General features: G+C 40.7%; 1 long non-coding RNA gene across 1 annotated transcript; it reads right to left on the reverse strand.

Annotated features, from left to right (window-relative positions):
* Positions 1-336: 336 nt before the first annotated feature.
* On the reverse strand, positions 337-16,596 carry LOC135175144 (uncharacterized). The gene is made up of 4 exons (XR_010302269.1): positions 16,275-16,596; positions 7,952-8,034; positions 6,446-6,515; positions 337-770 (listed from the first exon to the last, which is right to left on the reverse strand). It is a non-coding gene; the product is annotated as an uncharacterized LOC135175144 (long non-coding RNA).
* Between the last annotated feature and the right edge of the window lie 779 nt (positions 16,597-17,375).

A 17,375-nucleotide genomic window follows, 5' to 3' on the forward strand; every position in this document is an offset into this window, starting at 1 on the left:
TCTGTTCCCATAACTGCACAAAGTGCTGGTAAACTTCTGTGTGTTTCCATGTCCTGCACTACAATAAAAGGCTGGTACTTCAGAGCAACAGCATAGCACTCTGATCCTTAATGTAAGAGATATTTGTACTTTGTACATGTAGTTTAATAGCAAGCTTCTCTCTTTTCATCCTGCTCTTTTCTCTCATTCTTTCCAACAAATGTTTGATAAATACATTCCAGTTATGCTGTCAGAAAAGACATTGTCCAGAATTAATGGACAAATGCACGCAACCGCTCCCCAGTGAAGTATCAAATATTGATGTACTTTTTTCATATCAAAGAAAAAGCAGCTTGATTTTGGAAAAATCCAAGATGTTTATTCTTCAGAATCAGTTTGTTGTGTCAGGTCACACAGCGGTATAATCACATCTCATCTTCTGATAAAGTCACAGATTCATCTCCTTTAATGTCAGCTGCTTAAAGTTAAGCATCTGGTCTCAGCTCATCATCTGGGCTCTCCCAGTAGTCCCTGATGAAAGACAGACTTCCAATTCTTCCATCATGTACATCTGTTCTTGGAGAAGATGAATTGTCCATTGTAGGTGCCTGCCTCTTCATAAACTACAGAGTACTGATATAAGTGGCTTAACTCAATCCTTAGCTCCAAGATAGATGAAATAAGGTAAGATATGTTTCACCTCCACGCATAGGACATGATTTTCTACTTCTCTTTCTGTTCTTTCGACCTTTTGTGAGCCATGTCAAGAATTTTTATTCTTCTCTGAGTGCCTGTTGGAAACACGGGGATAAACATTTTTCTTTCAGGAGCGTTATCCACTTCAGTTGGATAATCCTGATCCAAGCACATCAACCCAAGCTTAAGAAACTCTGCCTTTCATTATATGTGGCACCTTAGGGTTTGGTAGGCTTCAGAGTCTCTGCAAATCTATTCATTTTTGACAGTGACAGAAACTCTTGTTAACTCTATGCATAATGAAAAGCAGCAACAACAAAAGCCCCAGTAAATCTCTAAAAGAAAAGATTGTTTTAAATTGATAGTGAACTTTTAGATAATCCCCTGAAAATAGTCCTGCTGTATTCTGTCAATTCTCCTTTTTCTACTCTCCTCTTTGATAAAGGGAGTGTGGATATTCACATATCCCGTTGTACAAGATCTGCCTTTCAAATATGTATGGAACTACCCCCTCAGGGACAGCGACTCACATTGCTGAGCTAAAGGGGGATTTGGGACTTTTTTTTTTCACCTATTAAGAACAGCCTCAAGGGTCTGAAAAGCAGAAGAAAGAATTCAGAAGCATCCACATTTTCTTCCATTAACACCTGGTCTTTCCTGCATGCATGGTAAGCAAGGTAAATTTTAAAAGCCATAATCTGTTCCAAAAGCATGGATGATATCCTCAGCACGTGTAAATTAATGCCACTTTTCTCTAAGTCTGTATATTGTTTCTTCAGTTTTCTGGTTTATTACTTTGAAGTCTTTCTGTAGTTTGCAGTTCAGTGACAAAACTCACTGTATTTTTTTTTAAGTGATAGTTTAATCTGTATAAATTGGGAGGTTAATTGTTGGTTGGTTCTTTATTTTTTTTCCTTTTCTGGCAGAGTGACAAATACTGGCCCTGATTGGCTTTTGTGTTTGATTTTCAAGTTTCAACAGCACTAAAAGTTGCTCTGCAGTTTTAATGAGCCAGCCACATATTTATTTTAGGCACCTAACTTCTGACGTTTGGTTTTGAATGTCTTATTCAAGGATCAAAGCTACTGGATTTGACAGCTCTAGTTCAGTTCTGTTTTTTTCACTGGAGATTTTGTGCCACTGTACATACTGTGTGCACTCCATATCAAAGTAATGCTGGTAGCACAGGTTAAAACATGTTCTTACAAAGAAAACTGAGGAGAATAAAACTTTTCTGCTGGGGAGACAAGAGGACATCTGTGAGTCAGAGTTCTAGTTTAAAGCCCAATCTGGTAGTTCCTGCTCCACCAACTTTTCTCCCAGAAGAGAGAAATGTTTATTGGCTCCTTCTGATCTCACTTTCTGCTCCCAGCACAGATATCACCACAGTTAGATGAGGTCATAAATACTTTGTCAGGTAGTTATGGATGGGGCTATCTGCACAGATTATCTCCCCGTATCTGTGCCGTTGTAGGTCTTGGAGCAGTCATCACTGCAAATGTGGTATAGAATAGATGTATAGGGCTTGCCTCATGAGAATGTCCCACAAGGCCTCTTCAGACACATGAAGTTGAAGATAGTGATAGATGAGAATGGCCCCAGGAGAAACAGAAAGCATAAGATAAGCATGAAATTAACAGCTACTGCCTCTGAGGAAAGTTAGTTTCAGGAAGATCAGGACACTGGGGAAAGTAGAGGAAGGAAAAGGTGGGTGACACACAAAAGAGAGAGAGACCATCATGGGAGATTAAAAAACTTTTCCTAAAGGAGGATAAAAGCTCTGCTCAGTGAAAGTCAGTCAGGTAGTTACAAGCCATAGTTAAAACACCTCACTAAACTGAAATGGGGAAAGCTTTAATCACAGTGTTTGCTGATACTGCTTTCTGAGCATTCACCTTCTCTGCCCATGTAATTTGAACATCAGGATGTGTTTGGGGTAAGAACCTTGATGGAAGGTAGAGAACAAACCTCTGTATTAATATGCTTAACTCATATTTGCTTTGGGGCTCCCTCTGTCAGCTCAAAGGACAGGTAGAGTCAGATCAGAAGATGCATCCATCTCTGTATACACACTTTAGCATATTTCACATCAACTTTTTATCTGTATGTTTGCCTCTGTGCTACCATAAAATTTGAGGAGGTCCAGCGGAGGGCTAAGAGGATGATTAGGGGACAGGAGGGCATGCCTCATGAGGAGAGGCTGAGGGATCTGGGGCTTTTTAGTCTGGAGAAGAGAAGACTGAGAGGGGATTTAATAAACGTTTGTAAACATCTGAGGGCTGGTCAGGAGTGGGGCAACAGGCTCTGCTCACTTGCTCTCTGGGATAGGACACAAAGCAATGGGCGTAAGTTGCAGCACAAGAGCTTCCACCTCAACACAAGGGGGAACTTCTTTACTGTATAGGGTCCCAGAACACCGGAACAGGCTCCCTAGAGAGGTTGTGGAGTCTCCTTCTCTGGAGACTTTCAAGGCCTGTCTGGATGTGCTGCTCTGGAATCTGTGCTAGATTGTGTGGTCCTGCTCTGGCAGGGGGGTTGGACTCAATGATCTCCATGGATCCCTTCCAACCCCTAACATCCTGTGATCCTGTGATATGTGATCCTATAAACTCACTTTTCCTAAGAGACTAAGCTAAAACAACGGTTTGTTACTAGATGAGGCTTTCTTCTCTTCAGACTAGTGATGATCTTTGTAGTCAAGAGAATAACCTTCTGACCTTGGGCCACATCCCTAACTATAGCTGTCCCATACAGCTAATCCTTCAATTTCACGAGCAGACCAAAATAAAGCCATAATTATGCTATTTGTATTTCTCTCTTCTACAATTTTAGTCTGTCCCTAAAAGACATTCACCAGATGTTTGAGAAAGATGCAATGTGCTCATGGGCAAACAAGTTTTCCAAAAGTTGAAAATTAAAAGGAGAGAGAATCCACCTTTCCAAGTGAACATTTTCCATACAAAATAGTATATTATTTAAGATATCACTATAGTTTCAAAGATTCATAGCTTTGGCCTTCTATCACATTTAATTTTATAATCAATATGATGGTTACAGTGTTGTGTTAGAAACTGTGCAAACACAAACAAGAAAACAGAGATCTTACTGCCTTAGCACACAGTTGCAAAGATAATTTCCCTAGACATCCTAGAGAAAGCCAGGACCATAATCCAACTATTAATTTTCATGTGACTAGCTAGATAATATCTCCCAACACAGTGTTCAAAGCAGGAAAGCAAAAAGCAAGTCGTAAGATCTCTTAATATTTTCCAACAATAATTCCCTTGCTTTTGTAGTTGGATGAAGCTGGTACAATCTGCCCAGAAAATCTTGTTCCAAGAGCTAAGGATTGCATGACAGACATCTCCTTGCAAGAATGGTCATTTTCCAAAAATATTCACCTGCAGCCCACAGTATGGCATTGTGTGCACCAGCCTGGATGTGAGGACAGTACCGATACTTCACCATCTTATCCAAGAAGCTCTGCTGTTCAGTAGGGATTAGGCTACTAACAGCAAGATGGCACAGGTCTGCTGCATTCCGTTCTGCATTCAGCTCTGGTGACTTTGATATCAACGTGTTTCAAGAGAGTTCATCCTATCCTTTCAAACTAAAGAAAATGACCTCAGGAGGGGGAAAAAGATGTTGCATGTTTTGAGCACAAGTTCAGGTGTCCTTGCAGACAAGGCTAAATTGTTTTTTGTATAATCAAGCAGGTATGGTATGGTCTGAACTGAAGATTACCTCTTTCTGACAAACACTATGTGGAGTACTACTAAGCTGTTCTTTGTAGATTGGCATGTAAATAATAAACCCATAATTCTCTGAAACAAGATGATATTTTGAGGCTCAAATACATTGTTCATTATACATCTGTATGCTTCACACGTTTAACTCAGAAGAATAGTAAATACATTATTAAATTGCCCATGTCACAATGGATATAAAGGTTATGTGCCAGTGCTTTACAGATTAGAAATGTCACTGAAATTTCAACTGTGAGGAGGAGCAATTTTTCCCCAGCAGCTTAAATGACTTTTACACTGTAGAGAAGAAAAGGAGTTGTTGTCCTGCTATTATAGAATAGCCACGGGAGGAGGGAGAGAAAGCATGATAGAGAAAATAAGGGTAAGGGACACAGAACTGGCCAAAGTGAATGCTAACATCCATTTTACTACAATATGCTGTGAAAACCTTCTGTCTTTCATCATGCCTCCCTCTCTGTGAAGAGTAAACCCTACATTTCTTCACTTTTGTAAAAGATCTGCTCCTTAAAGACTTGTTCTTGTAACACACTGGAAGGTTATCTCTGAAGCAGTCAGAAGTACAGAAATGAAGAAGCCTGACTAGTAATTATAATTTGTAAACTATTATTATAATAACAATAATATATTTATGTTCATTTCCCTTTTGTATCTCTGTGTGCAGAAAATTGCTGAAGACAATAACATTGCTTTTGTTTTCCCATTAATATCAGTGGTGGTTTTTTCTTCAGCTTCTATGAAACAAAGGCATAAAATTGTACATTTTCTTAAGTGTCTATAAACAATTCTTAATGTATTTTCAATTTTCTGAAAAAATGAAAGCTACAAATAGGAGAATTCTAAATTCAAATAGTTAATTCTTCTCTTGTCACTCTAGACTCATATATATCCCATGTTTTGTCTAGCCTAAAAAACAAATATATTTCTAGTTTCAAGACAGTTTCCAACAGAAGCCCAAAATAAGCAGTGTAAATGGCAGAACACAGGAGCAATTGTAGACTGAGCAGATGGGAAAAGAAAATGCTTTTAAAAGGGAGGTGAAGGAAATGCCTAAGATAGGCTCCTGTTTCAGTTTTCAGAGGATTTTCCAAGCCTCCCCACAGTGTTAGTCAGCACCCCATCATTTCCCTCCTACATATGGTAACAGTGAGTGAACTAACTCTGAAAAACGTGTTTTCTTCAGTAGGTACTAAAAGGCAACTCCACCAAACCATCAGAATGACACAAAATGTCAAACACCTTCATTCCTACATGGTCCACCCAGGCTTACAGGAACAGAAGCAACACAGACACATCATGCAAGTGAGAGGTTTGTTTTAGCAAATATATGAGAAGGATAAACAAGTCTTTTTGTTTTCTTGTCTTTTTTTTTTTTCTTTCTGGAGCTTCCCCGCTGCTTATCATCAGCAGGGAAACAAAATCCTCCCACAGTAAGGGTTTCTATTCCTGTCACATGAGAACCTGAGTATTATTTGGACCAGCAACTGGTAAGAAGGATGCCAGGGTCTTAATATGTTTGTTAGGTTTGACCTGATTACATTTCAACTGCCTTGGTAGGCTTTGTTACTTATATATGAGCTATGGTATGTTATAATTATTTCCTTTATGTCAAAGTCAGCACCTACTAAGATGAGCTGGAGTTCAAAACAGCTACTGCCATCATGTTGATTTTTCCCCTCAGTGGTGCAGTTTCATTGTAATTTCCAATTTCTTAGGGACTTTGGCATAAAGATAGCCACGTTCCTGGGGATAAGAATATTGCCTTGCTGTTTTGCCCACTGTGATAGACTCATTGCCAGAAAACAGCAAGGTACTTTGGACTTCATTTTCTTACTTGTAAGATGCTGTTAACCCACATACAGTGAAGGATAGAGTGTCTCATACCTGGAAAGCTCTGAGGGAAGGGTTTGCATATGGACAAGATCATCCCTGAACCACAGGACTGAAAGCTACTTTCTTCATCAAAAAGTTTAGGCAATCTCAAACTTGTGTTGCTTGAAACTCACCTTCAATGTGGCACCCTGGAGGTCTCACCTTTGATTTTGCTGCTGCTACACAAAACACACGCTCAGGGCCCTGTGCAAAGGAAGGACCAAAGCACTTGACATCATATAAAAGAAAAATAAATACAACACAAACCAAAACCCAAAACAATGTTACATTTCAGTGAGAAATAAGTCCAAAATCTCAGCTTCTAAAAATCACGAACTATAGTTCCCTACCCTCTTTCTTGTATTTCTTTTCAGCTTTCACTTCCTTTTATTGCCTTTTTATTTTGTTTGTAATTTATTGTTACTTCTATTCACAGGCACAATTCTTCCTAACAAGGAATGCTACAAGATCCTTTTAGTCATTTGTGTCTTTGTTGAATGAAGGTAAATAATAATTCTAATTTTCCTAATTTCAAAAGACTTTAACTGCTATTTGTAATCTCTTGTAGAGATAACTAGCACATAAGGCCAGCTTGTGACAGTGGACATCAGATTGACAGAAATCAAACTTGGAATTTTTTCAATTCATTTTGAGTGTGCATAATGAATAAAGAGCAATTTCTGTTTGAAAAACTTCTGAGGATAGTTTCACCTAACAGGGCCAGTGTGATACTTTGTTCACATATGCAACATCTCTACAAACTTTAGAGCTATACAGCATTGTAACCTGCATGCATCCTTCACACACTGCTTCTGCAGAGAGATATAAAACATATGTACCCTTAAATGTTATATTATGCTATATTGAGAAGCAGGCTATATATGTTTGACCAATTAGTGATGCTTTAGTCAGCTGTGCTTATTTAACATGTCATTAAATGGCCAACAACAACCACATAAGTGCAGATTGTCAGGCTTTGATTATACTTCTCTTTTGGCAAAAAAAGTTTTGTCGGACCTTTGATGCATCTCTAACTTCCTGATGTTTTCCATATTTACACCAGCAATCACAGCAGTTCTCAAACTGCTACTCAGCTCCACAGGGGTACCACATCTTGCTACTTAAGTCACCTGCAATGCTCTGGTAGGTTTATACTTTCTCCATCTACTGACTCTGTGAAACTACAGGACTGTGAATTGAATTTAGCACAAGCATACACTAAAAAATGTCTATTGACAGATAACATTCATGCCATTGCAACCTTATCAAAGGCAGAAAATATTTTTCCTTAATTTAGGGGAACAGTATACAAAGAATATAGAAAAGTCCAGTTATTTTTTATCCTGGCAGTAAAGCATTCATTATTCTTTAAAACAACAAAAGCAGCTCCTTGCAAGAGAGCAGAATCTAAAGAGCTAGTGTTTGACAGATTTCTACCATAATTCTGTTCAATATGTCATTTCCACCTAGATCAATCAAAATAAATCCCTTTTATGCCTTCCTGTCTTTTGTTTGGATTTTCATAGAGTCATGGGTTTTTTTTACTTTTTCTTTTGCACCAACACTTAAAAAAAACCAAACTTCCAGTAATATCAAATATTCTGGGAAATCAGAGATGTGACTTTACAAGTGTTCCTTACCTGAAATCCAGTCCAAGATGGGTGAGTCTGTAGGATAAAACTTCAAACCATCAGTGCATTCCCAGGATGATATATCTTCTGGTCTAGGGAAACATTTGCAGTTTAGTGAAAGGGAACACTTTGTGTGCCTTAGGACTGTTCTTCTAAGCAAACCGAAGGGACAATAGGCCTTAAAATTCACATTCATGGTGTGAAACAAAACACTAATGAAGATGTACTTAAAGGGATCATGAGGCTGTACAGTAGAGTTTCTATGACGAAAAAAAAACCCAAATAAAACAAAGCAAAACCAAAAAAACCCACAAGTCAGCTACTGCTGTAGAAAAGACACCATGCTTGTTGTGCAATGCTTTAAAATAAAATATCAGCAACTCTGGTCTGCCTTAATCTGCGGCTCTGTAAGTTGTGGTCACTGAAGATCTGTTTCATGAGCAGTCTTTCTGCTTGTGTGCACACTGCTTTGGGGCAGGGTGGCCAAACTTGGTCAGTCCTCAGCTCTGTGGTTGTCATCCATGAAGCAGAACCCAGTGGCAAAAATACTCTAACTGCTTGGTCCCATTTATATGTTGAACCAAAATGATTCCAGTCTGGGAGATAAGAGTTGGGATGCACCTTAGAGTCTATTGATATCTGAGGGAAGGAGGAGAGAGTTGGCTTTCATACACAGTGACTCCAAGCACTTTGCTGGGCAGAGATATCAGAGTGGTAACATTTCTCCTCCTGTCATTTTGTCTTTTAATGTAAAGTCTAACAGGTCCATGTCACTTTATCATTTTTCTGTATGATGCCCCACCATAAAATCATTGAATCAACCAGCCTGGAAGAGATCTCCAAGATCATCCAGTCCAACCACTTACCCAGCCCTGTCCAATCAACTGGATCATGGCACTAAGTGCTGCATCCAGGCTTTGCTTGAACACCTCCAGGGACGGTGACTCCACCACCTCCCTGGGCAGCTCATTCCTATGCCAATTACTCTCTCTGGGAAGAGCTTCCTCCTAACATCCAGCCTATACCTCCCCCAGCACAACTTGAGACTGTGTCCCCTTGTTCTGTTGCTGGTTGCCTGGGAGAAGAGACCAACCCCCATCTGGCTACAGCCTCCCTTCAGGTAGTTGTAGACAGCAATGAGGTCACCCCTGAGCCTCGTCTTCTCCAGGCTAAACAACCCCAGCTCCCTCAGCCTCTCCTCACAGGGCTGTGTTCCAGGCCTCTCACCAGCTTTGTCACCTTTCTCTGGACATGTTCCAGCACCTCAACATCTCCCTTGAATTGAGGAGCCCAGAACTGGACACAGCACTCAAGGTGTGGCCTGACCAGTACTGAGTACAGGGGAAGAATAACCTCCCTTGTTCTATTTGCCACACTGTTCCTGATGCAGGCCAGGATGCCATTGGCTCTCCTGGCAACCTGGGCACACTGCTGGCTCATGTTCAGCTATTATCTGACACCCAGAAAGGGATCCCCAGGTCCCTTTCTTCCTGGCTGCTCTCCAGCCACTCTTTGTGGAGATTCCCTGTATATTTTCTATCTGAATTCAGTATGTCTGAAAAATGAAGCTTTTCTGGAAACATTATTATAACCTTAACCATAGCAGTATGAATGATGGAGCACTGAGGTCATTTTTATAATATATGTTCCAGTTATTGATCCATGTTACCCATGAGAGATGCAATTACTGAGGAGATATTTTGGGTTGTCCTGTTTGAAATAGCAACTCACTTTTACTGTAAATGGAAAAAAAAAAAAAAAAGAAAGAAAGAAAAAAAAGGAAAAAAGGTGTATATTTATTCCCTTTGTGTGTCTCTTTCCACATTACTCATGCTCTTGATGGAGGATGACAGTAATAAGATGTTTTGTTAATGCTACAGCTATACTATAGCTAGCTTCCAAAGAGTGCTCAGGCAGTGACTCACACATCATCCCAGCAGGTACACTGCAAAACATTCTTTTCCCCCACTGTTTTGGAGGCTGTTGTATTAAAATAATGAAATGAGCTGGAACAACACAACTGACTTATACCACTCTGTTTCAGATGAAAATCTGTGCTGGGATGTTGAAGGGATATGATCATGGAATAAAGTTTCTTCATTGTTGCTATTAGTACACATGGGTTTGTTTCCATCACTATATTTAGAGAAAATAGAAATTGAATATTTTTATATCTGCTTCTGTGCAGAAAGAACGTGGCAAAGGGTTAGTTTAGCAACATAAGGGTTTTAGTATACAACTGATAAGTTTCCAAGCAGCATGAATGTAAAGTAAATAAATACATAAATATTGTCTGAAGATGGTTATTGATTCAGTTTAATATGAGCTATAGACAGGCTCTGATGTCATCTTGCAGCTCACTCATAAACTGTTGGAAGCATGCAATTTACCTCATATCTCCACTTTTTCTTAAGGAAAATATAGATCACATGGAAAACAAAGTACTTAAATGAATGTGTGTGAATGAGGGAAGCTCAACATTTTCTAGTTTCATAACTCTGTCTACACTGTGTATTCATCATAAAAATGATCTGGGCTTTTTATCTTAACTAATCATCTTACAGTTCCAGAGATCTTTGCCTGGGCTATGTTGCTCTCCAATTACCTTTTGGAAAGGTCCAATGGCTCCGGAGGTGTATTGGGTGATGTTACTGTAGACACTACAGCTATTTAGGAAACTCTTTCTGATTGCCTTACAGATATAAAGTGCTGCTTTCTTCCTTATTCAGTAATTAGGTGGTGAGTGTGCCCTCCCTTTTAAGCTTTAGGATATTTAGGGATGAGGCAGAAAAGAGGCCAAGGACATGGCTCTCAGGATTACCTTTCCTCAACTATGTATCTTAACAAGGTTATCCACAGAGGTTTCTTTCCTTATCACACAACATTTGCACTTCTTTCTGAACAGTGTCCCAGACTCTCCAGGTAAGACACAGAGTGCTGTTGCCAGGGCTTCTGTTTAAGTCTTGCTAGCAAAGTAACAGGTATTGCTATGAATCTCCTGAGACTGATCAGAAAAATAAACCCAGATGTCTCATTAGAGGTGAGAACTCAACCTCATATTTTACAAGAAAAGCAGCCACCCCTACACACACATGTGAAAATAAAGTTGCAGGCCTCCACAAAAACTTTCTGGCCAAAAGGAAGCTGTAGTAAAGAACTTTACAATCAGAATTTTGAATTCTAGTGCTTACTGTCCACTTTTGTCATGTTTAAATATTCAGCTGGTACCTGATCTAGTCTACAGGTAAATATTACAGTCAAGACAGAGCCACTTATTGATGCAACTCAATAGATTCATGTAGAAGTGAAGCTGGCCCAAAATGCTTGCTTATTTTGGGAGGTTATTTGATAAACTCAAACTTTATCTCCACTTCAGGAATCAAAGTTTTCCTGTTTGATCTGACATTTTTTTTTTTCTCTGAAGAAAAATTTCATGACAAATTACATGTATTAACATAGTAGCAGTTACTCTGGGGTCATACAACTTCTGAATGCTTTTATGCACTTTTTAAACAGTGTCCCCAAGCAGCTTATGTGTATACAAGGTTGATGGACTGAACTTGCTCTGCTCTGGTCATCTTGTCCTCAGTACTGCTTATGTAGCTGTTAACTTTCAACTTTTTTTTCTGGAAAAAAAAGTATGTTTAATCACACAGGGACCACCCTTACCATGTGTTTGCACAGCACAAGCATGACACCTCGTAATACACTCTTCCTGCTTGTGCAATATGCCAACAGGATCATCCTTAATTCCACATCAAGTTAACAGAATATTCATCTGGTTCTAAAGACCTTTGCACCTTCAGAGCAGATAGAGCTGGTGATTTTTATCTATATCTTGGGTATAACCATGTCCCTAAGCCAATGTACACACAAAGTACATAAAAATTAATGTGTTCTTGATCCTGGTGTTGGCAGCAAAGAGGCAGCTTCTCTTGGCTCTTAGCAGGAAACTTTCAGCTAGGCATGAATGTATGCTCCAGTGTAAGCTTCCCAAAGTTACTGTAAGAATTTTGTTAACCACAAACAGGTCCTTGGTTCACTATTCATAGTTCTGTCTGTACAGGCTGGACCTTCCCCGGATTTATTCACAACAGTACCAGCAGGATCATGACATTAGGTTGTGAATTCTTAAAGGCATGGACTCTGTAGTGTTCTGTGGACCCCTTTCCTAGGACAGACTCTGTGTCAATGAGCACATACTTAAGTGTTCCATTGGACTATTTCACTTTACTGATTGTCCTTTCTCATGCTGTGACACATTTTAGAATGAAGTAGATATCTGGGATGAGATTCAACTACCTAAGTCTGGGTGCCTTTTACCATACATCTGAGAGAGGAGCAGAAAAGACACAAAACCTTAAGAGACATTTGCAATCTCCTACAGAGGCAGTAGGAGACCAGACAGCATACGCCAAAGTATCACAGGTGACACTAGCATCTATGAATAACCAGCTGAACCAACCCAAAACTTTAATCACTTAGTGCTGCTATTAGGGCTCAGCAGCTGACCAAAGAAGCACTACTGCTACAATAATATTGACTAGAACATGAGTGGTTAGAAAGAAAATTCCAACACCTATACAGAGCATCTTAGTTTGTAGACTAAACTTTTTTTCCCTTAATCTCCTTAATTTCATAATCTCTAACTGCATTAGACAAACATGACACATCATACAGGAATGAAGTTCCTGATACAGTATAATGCTGATTATGCATCCTCTTAAGGATTTCCAACTGTACAGAATCACTTTTAAAGAAAGGCTGAAACATTATACAAGGTCTTGAGTTTACATTGTGTATGTGAATGTCTTTCAATTTCATTGTTTAGAGTATTAAGCATATTTTCTCTTATCAAGTCAAGTAAGGTCCTGCAATTTTGTCCCTTTTTGGAAATATAGTCAGATGCCACTGAATGAGATACAGCTTAGAGCTACCTGTGACTGTCCACAACCTCGTGTTCATCTTCCTAGTAACTAAGATATGGTACAAGATCAGGTTGGAGCAAAATGAGCTGAGTGGCTTCAAGAATTGTAATAAGCTCTTTAAGGGATGCCTGTGTGGTATTTAGTGATGTGGGAAGGATAGTCAGCTTGATGAAAGAGCTCATAAAAACAGAAAGAGGTTATGGTATCGTAAGCTACTGCTCCAACATCTAAAAAAGCAAGACTGATTATAGTCTGCAGTTTAAGCAGATCAGGGTATGAAACAGCTTTTTTGATAGAATGGTTGTGCAACAGCAAGCTGAAGGCATATTGGCTTCTTTCTGGGTATCTCAGTGCCTTGCACCAATAAAATAAAGAATGGCTTATAATTATTAAAAAGCTACGCCCTCTAGACTGATGTTCCATAGAATTTTATCTAAACTACTCCCAAAAATTCAGCACCTGCCACTTGTTCCTTTTCTTTTTTTTTTTTTTTTTTCCTGGGACTGCTTGCTCCTGCCCATGATTAGGGTACTCATTTCCTCAGCCATTTGATTGAGAAGATGGATTTGAATGAGAGCTAGGAACATGTGCAGGTTAAAAGCAACGCATTTATGTAAGTATTATTTATTTATTTTCCAGCAATGACAAGTAAACGGGTGGCAAAGCACTGAAAGCAAATCCAGTACTGGGAAGAAGAAAAGCAAGGAGAAGAATTACTTCAACACCCATATAACCACTGCTGTCTTGCTCAGCTCACAGCCTGTTCTCCCCAAAGCCAGGATCTGCGTCAGGCAGTGTTCCTGGCTGGTTTTTTTTTTTTGGCTCATTTGATGATTTAAAATCTGGGGTTTATTATGTGTCTGCACTTGCCAACAAGAGGAAGACTATAAGGAGGCTGGAAAAGCCTTGCACATGACAAGGTTTACAATTTATCACAGTATTATCAGGATTGGAAGAGACCTCACAGATCATCAAGTGCAACCCTTTACCACAGAGCTCAAGGCTAGACCATGGCACCAAGTGCCATGTCCAATCTTGCCTTGAACAACCCCAGGGACTGTGACTCCACCACCTCCCCGGGCAGCCCATTCCAGTGTCCAATGACTCTCTCAGTGAAGAACTTTCTCCTCACCTCAAGCCTAAATCTCCCCTGGTGCAGCCTGAGGCTGTGTCCTCTCGTTCTGGTGCTGGCCACCTGAGAGAAGAGAGCAACCTCCTCCTGGCCACAACCTCCCCTCAGGTAGCTGTAGCCAGCAATGAGGTCACCCCTGAGCCTCCTCTTCTCCAGGCTAAACAATCCCAGCTCCCTCAGCCTCTCCTCGTAGGGCTGTGCTCAAGGCCTCTCACCAGCCTCGTCGCCCTGCTCTGGACACGCTCAAGCATCTCAATGTCCCTCCTAAACTGGGGGTCCCAGAACTGAACACAGTACTCAATGTGTGGTCTAACCAGTGCAGAGTACAGGGGCAGAATGACCTCCCTGCTCCTGCTGACCACACCATTCCTGATGCAGGCCAGGATGCCACTGGCTCTCTTGGCCACCTGGGCACACTGCTGGCTCATGTTCAGGCAGGTATCAATCAGCACCCCCAGATCCCTCTCTGTTTGGCTGCTCTCCAGCCACTTTGACCCCAGCTGTGGTACATTTGTGTTTGCAGATTAACTTTTCAAAGTGAACTAGAGTAATGTTTTGTGCATTTATTTTTTTCCTATTCCCTTAGCATGTGTTCCCCCCCCCCCCCCCCCGCCCCCAGTAATTGCCTGAAGTATACTAACACATCTCTATTCCTGATAGTAACTTCTACTTTCCTCATACTAGCCTTGCATGTGACACACACAGGCTTTGTGTTGATCAAGGAAGTCTGGTCCTGTGGTTTCAGTTGAGACCCCTTCTTTCAGTTTTTTTACTGAGACTCAACATTATGAGGAGGTGTAAACCCACGCTGTCAGACATGCCAGGCCACAAGATGTTGCTGGATGCAGCTCCTGACTCAGCAGCATGGCTGGGTGGATACATGGCTTTGTGGTCACCCAGTCTGTCCCAGTGACTCAGTCAGAGATAAAAATTAATTCTCTGACTGAACTCTGATGTTTACAACCTGCCAAGCTCCAGCAGGGAGCATGTAGTTAATCTCAGAGACCAGGCCATAAACCAAAAAATGCAGGCCAGTATCAGTTCAAGCAGGTCTCCTAATACAATAGTGCTGTGTTTCAGGGCATGGGAGTATATAGTAATAAAACCAGCTTATGCTGATCATATTGTCCATCTCTCATCTATAAATCTTTTTGCTCTAGTAGCCAACTCCACAGCTTTAAAGTATTGCATAGTAAAGTAAATTTGCAGGGTAATGCTGTTGCTGGGCTTTACAACCAAGTCAAGTTTTCCATCTACAAGCGCTAAGCACAGAAGCAGACTTAACGTCTTTCCACTTGGGAAAGTCTAGGTTGCTTTACCATCATCTGAATTTTTTTGCTGGTATGAAAATCACATATGTCAGCTATGCCAAGGATCTCCTTGTATTAGGAAATATCTCTATGTTGAAAATAAGAGCACATTATGCCAAGCACTCTCTGAGAGTAATAAAGAGACTGGAAAAGTTCAAGAGCACTGATTAACTAAATATAATAGCAAACAACTGGTGAATGACAGAAAAAAAGATCAACAAAATAGAAGCCTGAAGACAGTAAAGCAGCAAGTAGAGTACTCTTGCAAACCTTTTCTACAGTAATTCAGAATCTAGGCTAACTGACCAACAAAGTAGAATCATAGAATTGATTAGGGTTGGAGGGGACCACAAGGATCATCTAGTTCCAACTCCCACACACAGGCAGGGACACCTTACCCTAGATCAGGCTGCCCACAGCCTCATCCAGCCTGGCCTTAAACACCTCCAGGGATGGGGCCTCAACCACCTCCCTGGGCAACCCATTCCAAGCTCTCACCACTCTCATGGTGAAGAACCTCCTCCTTACATCCAGTCAGAACCTACCCATCTCCAGCTTTGCTCCATTCCCCCTAGTCCTGTCACTCCCTGATGTCCTAAAAAGTCCCTCCCCAGCTTTTTTGTAGGCCCCCTTCAGATACTGAAAGACCACAAGAAGGTCACCTCAGAGCCTCCTCTTCTACCCACAATCCTACTCAATTAGGTTGCCTGGAGGGAATTGCCTGACTGTGTCATCATGATTTCTTTGAAAGCAGAGCAGCTCTCCTCTCACTCCCTCTAAAAATTATTTATTCACTCAGTATGTGGATTTGGGGAGCTAATGCAGTTTGCAAATTGGACTTTCTTCAGTCAAGAAATAGCAATAAATTTGGAGATGCTGAAATAATATACTTTATTACTAGACACAAAAGGGCATTTCAGAAAGTCAGTTGAATGCAATGGTGTAGTAATCAGTATACTCACCTAAAACGTAGAATATTTTTTCTTGGATGATAACAAAACCCAGATGTCTGGCCCCTCTGTAGATACTTAATCATCAGTTTATAGGTATCTTCAGGCTCCAGTCCAATAAGAAGGGAAATCTATGCAAAGAACTCAGTAGCAACCTCTGTGACATCTTTGGTCCTTATTAATCTGCAGCTAACCATTTCAGACTGCAGAACTTTCTGAGTAAAGTTTTCAATTTAAATATTGCAAAGCACCTTCAACAAAAGGCCAGCTTGCCTGCAACTAAAATGGTCACAGCCGTGGCTGATGGGTTGCCTTGAGGTCCCAGCAGGCCTTCAGAATTTAAATTAGCTGCAGGTGGTGACAATAGGCAGATTTGCTTTAGCTGTGGCCTCTCCCCATCCAGTTTTTGGCTTGGTTCTCCAAGGCTTTGGAATCAGGCAACCCCATTCAGCTACCCACTATTCTCTGAACTCCACCCTACCCTTGACATTCCTGGTCATTCTTAACCACACAGTGCTTCACTGAAGGCTGGTCTTGAAGAGATTGTTTAGAACAGAGTGAGGGTCACCATTTCTCTAGTTCTGAGAGATATAGAAAGGCACATTGAAGCACTACCAAATTGTCTCACAAAATTCCAACAGAGAACCCCTCACCACATCTAGTGTTCAACACTTATAACACTGAAAAGTGTGTTCATAATAAGGCTGCTGTCTTGTTTTCTCCTAAATCATTAACTTTCCACTATAAACAAAATGAGGTCACTGCCTGGGTTTGTGGCTCACATTGGGTCCCCTTCCTTCCGTTCCTATTTCAGACTCCTTAAGGCTGTAGGCGCACATCTGGAACCCTGGCCTGCCAATGCCAATATCTCCCTTTCATTTAGTCAGCCACATGTGGGCATGTATCCCTCAGCGGTTGTGGTCAGTCCTCAAAATGTCATGGGTTCACCCAGTGATGCTGTTGTTCAAATGAATTAAGGGCTTTCAACTGCAGTAGGGGCTTGAACAGTTCTGGGCTGCAAAATTAAATGAACCTTAGTAATGGCAAGTTATTCATAGATCACTCAGCTGTGCTAAAGCCAGAAATTTCCTAGTACACATACAATGCTGGCAC

Source organism: Pogoniulus pusillus, chromosome 4, assembly GCF_015220805.1.
Source record: "Pogoniulus pusillus isolate bPogPus1 chromosome 4, bPogPus1.pri, whole genome shotgun sequence".
Lineage (NCBI taxonomy): Eukaryota > Metazoa > Chordata > Aves > Piciformes > Lybiidae > Pogoniulus > Pogoniulus pusillus.